General features: G+C 47.0%; 1 protein-coding gene and 1 pseudogene across 1 annotated transcript in view; both read left to right on the forward strand.

The window, feature by feature from the left end:
• NTM (neurotrimin) overlaps positions 1-12,029 on the forward strand; it is a 934,251-nt gene that overhangs the window by 5,025 nt on the left and 917,197 nt on the right. The window lies entirely within an intron of this gene.
• Positions 9,486-9,601, forward strand: LOC137231373 (U6atac minor spliceosomal RNA; annotated as a pseudogene).

Below are 12,029 nucleotides of genomic sequence, written 5' to 3' on the forward strand. Positions count from 1 at the left end.
GAGCCAAGAGTTTCAGAGGGAAAAGAACAGCTCTAAGCTTGTACTGGCAAAGGGTGGGAAGAAGAGGACTCTATCCTCTGCCTTGACTGATTTTGTCCAGTAACCTCTAGAATTTTAGTTTATGTATTTATGTATTTGTTTCTGCAACCTTCTGGACTGAGCCCGCTCTTGCTGTGGCCGCTTAAACTTACAAGAGCTTCAGCGAAGAGATGCGTGTGTTCCTCCTCCATCCCTTGCCTTCTCACTCTCCCTGCGTCTCCCTCTCTTCCTCTCCCCTGTCCTCCCTCCCTCTTTCTGCCCTCTCTCCTCCTTTCCTCTGCCCTCCCAATTCTCTTTCTCTCTCTCCCCTTTTCTTTCTCCCTTTCATTTTCCCTTCTTCTCCGTGGGAAACATAATTGATCAGCTGACAGATCTGGGTCAACCTGGCAGGGGTTGCTCCGCCTTGCACAGGCTTGCCTAGGAGAGGAGGGGAGTCTGTCCTCCCAGGTCACCAGGAGCCCAGATGACGCGGTGCAATGATAGTGGGGGGACCAAAGAACCAGTGGCGAGTTCACGCCCCGTAAGTGTGGCTGGGACCCCACTGACAGCAGCGTCCTCAGCTGTTGTGTGTCCCCGACACTCCAGTGTTCCACGTCCCTTTTCCCTTTGCCTCTTTCCTGCTTCTGTTTAGTTTCTACACCCTGCTTGTTCCCGTGTCCTTGTTCTTCTTTCTGCTTGCCTCCCTACCTTTTCTCCTCTTTCCAAAACCAAGACAGGAGATCTCAGAATCTCCCCCACTTAAGTCATATTAGAGAAATGGCCTTTTGTTTACTTGCAAGAAGAAAAACAGAAACTGTGCCAGAAGAGCTCTGTAAGTCATTTGCAAACCGCAAAACAAACCAAAAACGATACACATTTTCATTGCTGAGAAAAAAGTATTTCAAGAGAGACTGTCAAGCTGAGAAACCAAATATTGGAAAACATGTTCTTCAGCTCTGTTACTAAGGACATCTTAGGTTACTAAATTTGATTTCTTTCTTTCTTTCTTTTTTGGCTTCTCGAAGAGTATTGTCCTTTACAGCAATAAAAGAATGTTCAAAAGATGGACTGGTTTTGGCTTCAATTGCTCATTCAAATTCACTCTTCAGAGGCACCTCCTTTGCTTCTCCTTGGTGGTGGTGGTGTCACCAAACTCTAATCCAACACAGACTAGACCTAGTTGTTTATTTGTCCGTTGGTTCAATCACCTGGCAAGTGTTTATTGAGTTCCTGTTATGTTCCCTGCATTGTCTTAGGTGCTGGGAATATATCAGTGATCAAAGCAACTAAAGACAGAGTATGGGGACTTCCCTGGCGGTCCAGTGGTTAAGACTTCACCTTCCAATGCAGGGGGTGCAGGTTCGATCCCCGGTCGGGGAGCTAAGATCGCGCATGCCTCGTGGCCGAAGAACCAAAACATAAAACGGAAGCCATATGGTAACAAATTCAATAAAAGTCTTTAATAATGGTCCACATCAAAAATAATCTTAACAAAAAAAAAGAGGACAGTCTCCCAGATTTGATTTCATTTGCCATTCTTTATAATCACATTGGGAAGAACCAACAGGACCAGAAGCAAGGGGGGCACGTTGCGTGTCATGGCCTCCTGCACAGTTGCTTGTGCAGATTATCATGGACGGGAAGAACGCAGCAACCCCGGTTGCTTGTTTTTAGATGGGGAGTACTGGGGGAGGAGGCTCCTCCTGGCTCTGGGTCCATCATGTAACAGCTGCTGCCTCTGCTACGCCACCTTGACTCCTGCCGCAAGGGGCTCAGGGATGTGTGATGCTCCCTCAGTTAGCACAAGGATGGCGAAACCTGGCGTGAGGTAGTTGGCTTTGCGACTGTTGGCTCTTGTCATTCGAGTTATTCGTTGGTTCTTGGCACTGCTGCCATCCTGTCCAGTGGCCTGTGCAGCACGTTTGTGCCCTGCCTTCTGCATAGAACTAGATGGTCAAAGGGGGCAAGGGGGGCAACTTACACAGGGCAGGGCAGGGTTTGCTGAGGCAGCTGGTCGGGGTGAGGCAAATGCCGTTCAGGGGACTCTGAGGGATTCAAATTTCAAGGTAGACTTAAGATGACCTCCCTTCTGAGAACCTATTTTGTCTTTTGCTAACCACTCATCACACCCTAATTTAGGGTTCCTGGACTAGTAGACATGCGTCGTCATTTATTGGTTCTCCTCTGATACTCCAGCTGTGGTTGGGACACAGTCTTCTTTCAGTTGTCAACTTGTGTGTTCAGCCTCATGTACCCAAAGGGAATCGAGCTTTTCTTCCGCCCACGTTGTGTGCTGTGGCTGCCCCGTGGGTGCCTCAGGAACACTGCTTACCCCACTGCTTCCATCTGCATTTCCATAGTGGTGGTGATTCTTCTTAGCTCTTCCCCTGTAGGAGAACAGGTAAGTATCTTTCTCACGGATCCATGGTTCTTCCAAGTCAAGCAACCTGGAGCAATTGTACCTCTTCTGACCCCGTCTCAGATGTTAGAAGGTCCTCAGTGGGTAGGTGCAATGTGTCTTTATTTGCAATATTCCCATTTTCTAAGCCAGTGGTCTTCTAATTTGTTCTACCATAGAATCACCTGAGGAGCTTTATAAACGTGTCCATGTCTGGACCCCATCCCGGAACAATTACACCACAATCTCTTTGTGAGCTGTCTGGTTATTTTTCAGAGCTCCCTAAGGGGTTCCCATCTGTGGCCAGGTTTGAAAACCATACCTCTCGAGTCATCCGAAAATGTTCTCCAACCTGGAATGAGACGCATCCACTCCATGAGCCTCAGTTGCTTCATCTCTAAAATAAAGCAGTTGGACTAAAAGATTTTCAAGTTTCATTTCAAGTCTCACATTTTGCAATTCCGCAAATCGTCTTTTTGAGTCTAGTCCTTGAAAGGTAGTGGTGCTAGAAGAAAATATTCAGGAGCAGTCTCTGTTTGTAGGAAGCTAAGAATATGAACACAGTCACAGACGGACGACCAAAGCCGGAACGTGCGAGTGGTGTGTGTGCACACAAACACCACACACTGTATCATACATACTGTCCCACATATCCGTACACGCACGCGCTTCTTCATCAAGAAGGCATCCTTCAGAGGGCTTCCCTGGTGGCGCAGTGGTTCAGAGTCCGCCTGCCGATGCAGGGGACACGGGTTCGTGCCCCTGTCTGGGAGGATCCCACATGCCGCAGAGCGGCTGGGCCCGTGGGCCATGGCCGCTGAGCCTGCGCGTCCGGAGCCTGTGCTCCGCAACGGGAGAGGCCACAACAGTGAGAGGCCCACGTACCGCGCAAAAAAAAAACAAAAAAACAAAAAAAAAAGAAGGCATCCTTCAGGTGGGAAGAAAGGATGAACTAGTCGTGGCATTTCAGGTAGGGGAACTCAGGAAGGATAACAACCAACCCTATAGGAGAAATTCAGGGGCTTTGGGATGTGTGAATATGGGTCAGGAATGAATGTGCCAGAGGCGGATTTAGAGCGAGCTAAGTGATGGTGAGCCTTGGCAGAAACTCCATTCATAAGTGTGAAGCTTTGCGTTTCTCTCTCCTGGCCTCCGCTCCCGCTCGCTCCCCAGGAACTGGCTACAGCAGCCTGCTGCTTCCATGGCGCTCCTTCTCACAGGCAACAAAGGCTCCGTGCTCAGAACCCCAATGGCAACTTGGCAGCTACAGTGTTAGGCAGAGTGATGCTGGCCCTCCCTCCAAGCCAGGTCAGATCCTGCAGTGCAGGCAGGAGTGAAAGCTTGCCTGTTCGGATGGAGTCAGCAGGTGTAGGAGGCGCCGGGGGAGCAGAGCTCTCATGCAAATTTGTACCAAGTGCAGTCACTGGGTAACTCACAAAGTGTTCACGCTGCTGTGTCAGGCAAGCCAGAGTCGCAGCCAGCCGAGCCCAGAGGAACATTCAAGATGGTTTAGTTCAATCCCTCTCTTGGAGCTCTAACACCCCAAAAGTGCAGCTGCAGTGGTCCCCTAACTTCTGTCTCCAGTGTGGGGGGAACTTGCATCTCTCCAGAGAGCTATTGCATCTGACCGTTCAGGAAGACGGGGAGACAAAGGAGAATCTGTCTTCTTATCGATTCCAGCCATTTGCTCGAGGTCTGGAGAGAACACACAGCATAGTGGCTGGGTTGCCTGGGTCCAAACCTTGGCTGTGCCACTTCCTGGTCTGAAACCTTTGGCGGTTTAATCAACTTCTGTGGGTGATTCAGTTTCCTCTTGTATAAAGCGGAGCTATTTCTGAGTCTTACCTCTAAGGCTGGTATGAGGATTAAATAAGTTACTGCGGATAAAGCGCTTGGCACATAGTAAGCTCTCAATAAATATCACATTGCTGCTAACACTACTACCCACGGGACAAGGCTGATTTTTCTTCCACATGACTTTCCTTCAAATATTTGAAAACAAGATTCCCTCCCCTTCTCCCTTAGTTAAATATTCCAAGCTTTTCTCCTATTTTCTGTATGACCATTCACAGATAGGGTGCTGATGGCCCTTTTCTAAAGTTATTCCGGCTACTTTATGTTCTTTTTAAGGTAAATCTCCTCCCAGTGTGCTCTGAGTAGCCCCGAATGTTACAGGACGTGGCCTCTCCTGATTCCAGATTAGGATACAATGAAGTCTCAGCTCTTTGGAAAGGCATGGCCCAGGGGCGCCGGCCTCTCCCCTAACCCTACTCCCGTTCCGTGGATTCCTAGGGGTTTTCTGAGGTTTCCGCCTCCTAGTACGCGTGCTCTGCTGAGGGCCGCCCTGTCCACCTGGAAAACGCTTGTTATGACTCACGGCAAGACTCCAGGCTCAGCGTCCCTTTGAAGCCCCTCCTTCTCTCGTTTCTGCCTCCACTGCTCTGGTACCTCCTTCCAGCCTTCGCGTCCGCTGACATCTGCGTGGCTACCTGCTGACACCTCTGTCTCCCCTCACTGGACCGTGAGCTCCTGGAGGCCCGGGACTGCCTTGTATATCTGCACACTCAGCACAGTACTTGACACACAGGCGACCAGTGCTTATGGATAGGACAAAAGGGGAAAGAGGGAGAGAGAAAGACACCCTTAGGTTTATGAGTAGCCCTAGAACCCTGTCGACTCAGGGTGAGCTGTAATTAACCCTTCTTCTTCCTATGCCCGTGTTGTACTGTGCACACGGCAACCTGGCCTCGAAACTTACCCTTTCTGAAGATTAGATTCAACTCATACCTTCCTCTGACAAGATCTTTTTTGGACCCTGAATATGTAATCCCACACATCAGTAATCCCTCCTGGTTATAACCAGATGTAAACCAGATGTTACAGGCGTCCAGGGAGCGGGAGACGAGCTCACTCTTTTTGGCTAAACTCACCCAAGCGCAGGAAATGGGACCTCCAGTGGTCAGCGGGTCAGAAGTGTGGAGGAAGGGGCTGCTCTCTGAACCACTTTGGCGTCAGAGGGGGCACCAGGGGCCAGGGAAGGGTGCACCTGAGGAAAGAGGAGAGTGACTGGGTGGCTTTGTTTATCTGGGGAAGGCAAAGTGGACGAGTGCTTCTTACCTGCTTCTTCAAACCTACTCTGCCTCTTTCTTCACCATCCATCCCCCCCGGGGCATTTGACTGTCTTCTAAACAGCCAGAGGACACCTGGCCCAAACATGAAAAGACTGACAACCTTTTTTCTCAGTGCAATTGGTGATGCACAGACACCTGCAGATAGATAAACCATTTTGCCCAGTCTGAAAGCAAATAAGAATATTCTATATTTCTTCTTCCTTTTCCCGTAAACCTTCTGAGTAGAAGGATCGGAATGTCTTATCACCACTTTTTCATTACTGTCTTGCACTGCTGAAGCCTTGTCCAAGGCTGGAATAGTTTAATCATCAAACCCAGAAGCGTTTTCGGACTTCTAGAGTTGCGGGAGGCACCTTGGAATTAACCCGATCTCCCGCCCAAGACAACCATCCCACCTGAATGATGTTCGCTAATTCCTGTTGACCAGCTCCAGGATTTCCAGGGAGCAGACGCTCACTGCCAGAGTCGTGGTCCCAGTTCTGGCTGTCTATCCAAATTGCCTGTGGAGATTGTCATAAGCAGAGGCCCAGGTTCAACTCACAAAAATTCTCATTAAATGGATCAGAATGGGGCAAGATCACCTCTGCTTTGAAACACCTATGACTCTACAGTGCAGATAGAGTGGAGATCAACTGACACTAGCCTCCCTTTGTATAGTGGATAAACTGTGAGAAAATACTGTTCAGTATAAATTCTATCCTTCCTCTTATAAACAGGGCTCTAAATTTGTTCAGGGCAGCAAAGTGCCTGTTTAGAATACGTACCTCTGAGATTTCCTTAGAGCCGAGGATGGTCATGCCGTGCAGGTCAGGCCAATGGGAAGTGAGCAGAAGTTTCCCGGGTGGGAGTTTGAGGGTTCTACTCAGGAAGGCTGTGCTTTGTGAACCTTACCACCCCCCTCCCCCAGACTTTTCTTGACTGAGAGCCTGGCGTACTACCCGGGGGTCCAGGAACCAACTTGCAAACAGGAGGACAAAATGGCATCAGAGAGGCAAACACATCCAGAATGGTAAAACAGGAAGCTCTTAGGTTGAACTAAATGGACTTGTTGTTTTAGTAAATCAAAACCAGCTGAGTATGAACAATTTCACATGGCTCAATCTAACAGAAGGACCCCAAGTTCAAGATAACATAGCAGTGATGCCAGCTCTGGAATACCTATGTCCACACTTATTATTTATGGAAAAAAAATCCCCATAAAATTAGGTTTCAATTACTTGCAGTTGAATACAATCCTGGAGAATCTATGTGGAGCAAAAATTTGCCTCTTCCTAACTTATGCCAGTTAGAGCCACTCAAAATACAAGTCATATTGTGCGATGCAGTTTCTTTCTAAGAGAAGACGATTATGGACCCAAGTTATCTTATCTTGACATTCTTAGTTCCTTCTCGTCTTTATCAGGGGCATAACTTCTAGACCGCTAATCATCCTGATCACTATCTTCTAAAGTTGCTGCAGTTTGATAATGATCCACTGAAAGGCATTACCAGAGAGATGGTTCCTGATGTGGTCGGACCGGCAGGGTGTGGAGTGGGCTATTACCTACCACGGTGTGGACTTTACATCTAGGACCACTTTATTATTATATTCGTTTCTTTTCCTTTTCAGATATTCCACGCGATTGCTCATTGGCGTCGCACTCATTCCCCTGACTAAAATTATTCAAGACCTCTCCCATCCTTGCTTTTAAGTGCATGAAATTTCATTTCACGTGGGTCCATTATTTAAATCCATTGAGACTGTTTTTGTATTCTGATAAGCTGTCACCATCAGCTTCGTGTCATCCCCAAGTGATATAGACTTGTCATGTCCACATCACCAAGGTGAATGATTTAAAAAAAAGCAAAATCATAGATTCAAGGGCATGGCCGAGTTCTTATTTACATTTATATCTCATCCACTCCAGAATGATTTATTCAGACCCTACTGTGCGCTGGCCATAAACCACGGGTCCTACTTCTTATACTCAGTGAAGTAAGACAATTCGATACAACATGCTATGTGCTGGGATAAAAGCAAGTCATGTTTGCTACGGCAGCATCTAGATCTCTGAGGTCAGAGAACTCTTCTAGAAGGAAGAGATGTTAAAGCTGAGACACAAAGGTGAAGAGATTCAACCAGGTGAGAGGAGAGAAAAGTGTTACAATGAAAGGAAATGGCGTAGTCCAAAGCCTAGAGGCAGGAGAGCATGGTAGGAATTTAGGAATCCAGTATCACATCTGGCTAGATTGAATGTGTTTGTATAGTTTGTGGGGTTAAAGCGGGGGTGGAGGGGCAGGTTGTAGGTAGAAAGACAAGGGGTGTAGGTAGAGAAGTAGTCACAGGTCAGACCTTGAATGGCTTTATGGTTCCTGTTAAAGAGTGTATTCTGAGGGAAGAAAGGGTGTGGAAAGGCTGTATGCCCGACAGCAGCGTGATTAGCTTTGCAGTTTTAATCGTTAAATAACATTATTTGGGTTACTTAAAAATGTTAAAATGTTCCTCTAGTTGCAGTGGGGGAGTGAATTAAAAGGGGACAAGAGTAGAGGGTATGGCAGCCAATCAGGCATGAGTTAACCAGGTGAGAATACGTGGCAGAGATGTAGAGACACGGGTATCCAAGGGTCCTGGACTTAGAGGGTGTGACCTGGAGATGGAGAGCAAAAACAATGGTGTGTGAGAAAGGGAGATGGAAGAGGACTCCCAGTATCCGGGTAAATGGGACACAGACAGGTTTTAGGGGAGTGGTAATGAATGCAATTTGGGTCATGATGGTTTTATTTGTGTACACAGAGCACTGCACTATGAAGTTAGCTGGACGGGTCTGGAACCCTGGGAGGTTATCTGAGCTTGAACAAAGATGGTCTTCGACGCAGACACAGTTAATTACCCAGGAAGACAGTAGAGAGGAGGTGAAGAGAAACGGGGCAGACAACTAGGATTTAAGGATTGGGAAGGGATGCGATCTTGGGAAAACGATTGACGAGAAGTGGCCAAAACATGGGAGAAAAACCAGGAGAGGATGATGGCATCGGGGTCAGAGGATGTGTGTTTGGGGAAGGCAGGAGTGTTAGCCTAATCCAATGCTGCTGAGGATTAAGTAAGGTCCGACTTAGGGATGAGAATATCTTCTATCCTCTTGGGAGAACAGTCCTGTGGGCTGGAGCCATAGTGTGAGGATAAAGTGGGGTGAGAATAAAAATGTGGATAATTATTTCAAATTTTTTTAAAGAGAGAGAAAGTAGAGAGAGCAAGGGTGGGCTGCAGTTGGAGAGAAGTTGTTACCTTTGTAAGATGGGGAGGCCAGCTCTGAATGAGTGTGGTAGGGGCTGCTAAAGGGGGGCATGAAGGGAGGCACAGGAGGTGCCTGACTGGGTGAGGGCCCTCGGGGAATGTAAGGGGTGGGGTGGGAGCAAATCTTGAGCACAGGCAGAAAAATGGGTCTTAAAGAGAAGGGGACAGACCAGTATCGCTAGCATTTAAAGAAGGAACCACGTATCTGGAAATACCCATTACCATTGGATTCAGCCACAAATGACAACAATACACAGTGAGAGTTGTTTAAAGAAGATAGGACTTTATCTCTCTGGTTACAAAAACATTCCACTGTGTTCCTGGCTGGAGTTCCTGAGGGACTCCCTCCTCTCTGTGGTTTGGATCCATTGTACATGGTCTAAGTTGGCAGCATCCTTGGGCCAGGCCGTGAGATGAAAGAGAAGAAACAGAAGAAGGGGTAGACGCACATGTGGACTGCATCCCAAAGAAGCTCCCTCCCTGGAAGCCCTCACAGGACACCCTTCCTCACACGCCCTGGGCCAGAACTTGGTCACACGGCCACACTGAGATGCAGGAGAGGGTGGGAAAGGTACCATCCACTTTGGATGACCACATGCCCAGACAAATTCAGGGGCCTACAACCATGGAAGAAGGGGGCTGTGAATATTAAGAGGCAGTTCGCCTGTTGTATGAAAGGGGGGAGGTTAAACTTCCCTCGACAAGGATGCGAGAGGCCTTCAGCCTAAACAAGAAACACATGTTTAAGGCATCACCACTCTGATCTCACCCAGGGTTTTCCACATCTCTAGTCATTAGGGAAATGCAAATCAAAACCATAATTTGATACTACTTTATGCCTATTAGGATGGTTATTAGTTTTTAAAAATGGTGATGGTACAGAGAAACTGAATTAGGACCCTCATGCACTGCTGGTGGGAAGGTAAAGCGGTACATCCACTGTGGAAAACAGTTCTTCGTGCCTCAAAAAATTAAAAATGGAATTACCATATGATCTAGCAATTCCACTTCTAGGTATATACCCCCAAAAGTCAAAAGCAGAGACTCAAACAGACATTTACACCCCAATGGTCATAGCAGCGTTATTCACAATAGCCCCAAATAGAAGCAAATCAAGTGCCCATCCATGGAGGAACGGATCAACAAAATGTGGTCTGTACATACAACCAAGTACCATCCAGCCTTAAGGAAATGAGTGAATAAAATCCTGACACAGGCTATAACAAGGAAAGACCTTGAAGCCATTGTGCTAAGTGAAATGTCAGACACCAAAGGACAAATAGTGTGTGATACAACTTCTCTGAGGTACTTAGAATAGGCAAATTCATAGAGACAGAAAATAGCATAGAAGTTACCAGGAGCAGGGGATGGGGAGTTATTATTTCATGGGTATAGAGTTTCTGTTTGGCATGATGAGAGATTTCGGGAGATAAATTTGATGGCTGTACAACGTTGTGAATGTTCTTAATGCCACTGAATTGTATGCTTAAAAGCGGTTAAAATGGTAACTTTTATGTTATGTGTATTTTACCACAATAAAGCAAAATGGAAAAAAGAGAGAAAGTTAGCTGTCTTTGGCACTGTACGGATGCAGGCAGAGTTTTAAGCTTCGCGACAGGAAGCTGAAGAAGTTTATGTTTGACAGTTTTTATTTTCTCTGCGTATAATTTGGGGAAGGTCTGTGTCTGCATGCATGTGTATCCAGGTTCCTGTGTGTGCCTATAGCTCTGGAAAAGCTGGCTTTTCCAGGAAGCAGGAAAGGACTGAACATAGTTGTTTGCATAGAAATGGAGAGCACTGGCCAGCAAATCAGAGGGATTCCACGTAGTAGTAATCACTCCTTTCCTCACAACATTCTTTTTTCTCTGGATTTTAAAATGATTGTTATCATTATTTTTTATTGAAGTGTGGTGGCTGATGTGCAATATTATGTGTTACAGGCGTACAACAGAGCGATTCATAATTTTTAATGGTTATACTCCATTTATAGTTATTAGAAAATATTGGCTATATTCCTCTCTCCTCTGGATTTGTAAGATACGATATGACCTACCCCCAACTTATTTCCATCTCTTGCCCCACCGTCTAGGAGGTGGAGAGACCTTCTCCCAGACATGGTCAGAGCTCATCTCCAACTCAGTTCTCAAATTAATTAACTCTGCAAGGAATTACACAGGTAGAGTTTTACATTGCCAGTTTACAGAACCTATCTGTGTAAAATATATTTCTTGAGTTCCACATCGATCAGAATATCCTTTTCTCATCCCAGTTCCATCATTAACTCTAACTTTAGAAATCGAGGGGTTTTTTTCTTTTTCCTGAAGGCTTTATTTTCCTCATCTGTAAAATGGGATATTTAAACTTGCTTAGAATGTAGTTTTCACGTTTACTTGAATTATCCTGGGAAACTTGTCACTCAATTCATACTGGAAAAGTAAAGCCAAGGATCTTAGGAGGTTTCTGAACAGTGTAGGTGTTAGTGTCTGTCCCTCCCCATGAAGGCATCTGCACGCCCTTCCCTCCCCTCCCCCCTCGCACTCCCACAGTCACTCACAGCTCACTTCCATTCTGTCTCTGAACCGTCCCTGCGTCTCCACTGTCGGCTCAGGCTGACATCATTGTCTATGGACTAACGCTGTGTCTGAATGGGTCTCCTGCTACCAGTTTGCATCCCAGTTCAGCCCTTCCTCCATCTTGTCCATCATTAATTATCTTGCTACAAAAGCAAATTTTCCCACTTCAGTCCTTTGCTAAGAATCTCCACTAGCCCACAGGGCTCTCAAGATAAAGCCGGAGTTCCTCAACTTGGCAGGGTCCTTCCCTATCCTGCCCTATCCTGCCCCAGCCTCGGTCCTGCTCTGTCTCCCAGAGGCCTCCTCATACTGCTCTCCAGCCCCACTGACCTGGACATTGACCTGGACACTGACCCCAACGCTGACCCTGGACACTGACCCAGAAACTGACTATAGACACTGACAGGACACTGATACGCTTTCACCTCTCCGTGACCTTGCAGAGCTGCTCTCTGCCGGGTGTGTCCTTCCTGCAGGGTCAGCACCGTGCAACCCTGCACACACTTGTTTCAGCGTTGAGAGGGACGGACGGAAGGGGGCCAGGAAGAGAATTTAAAAAGCTGAAAAAGGAGAACAACAGGGTTTGGGGACCTGCTTTAACCCACTGATTCTATCCTAAGAGGATCCCTCCCAGA

The sequence above is a fragment of the Pseudorca crassidens genome, chromosome 9, assembly GCF_039906515.1.
Source record: "Pseudorca crassidens isolate mPseCra1 chromosome 9, mPseCra1.hap1, whole genome shotgun sequence".
NCBI lineage: Eukaryota > Metazoa > Chordata > Mammalia > Artiodactyla > Delphinidae > Pseudorca > Pseudorca crassidens.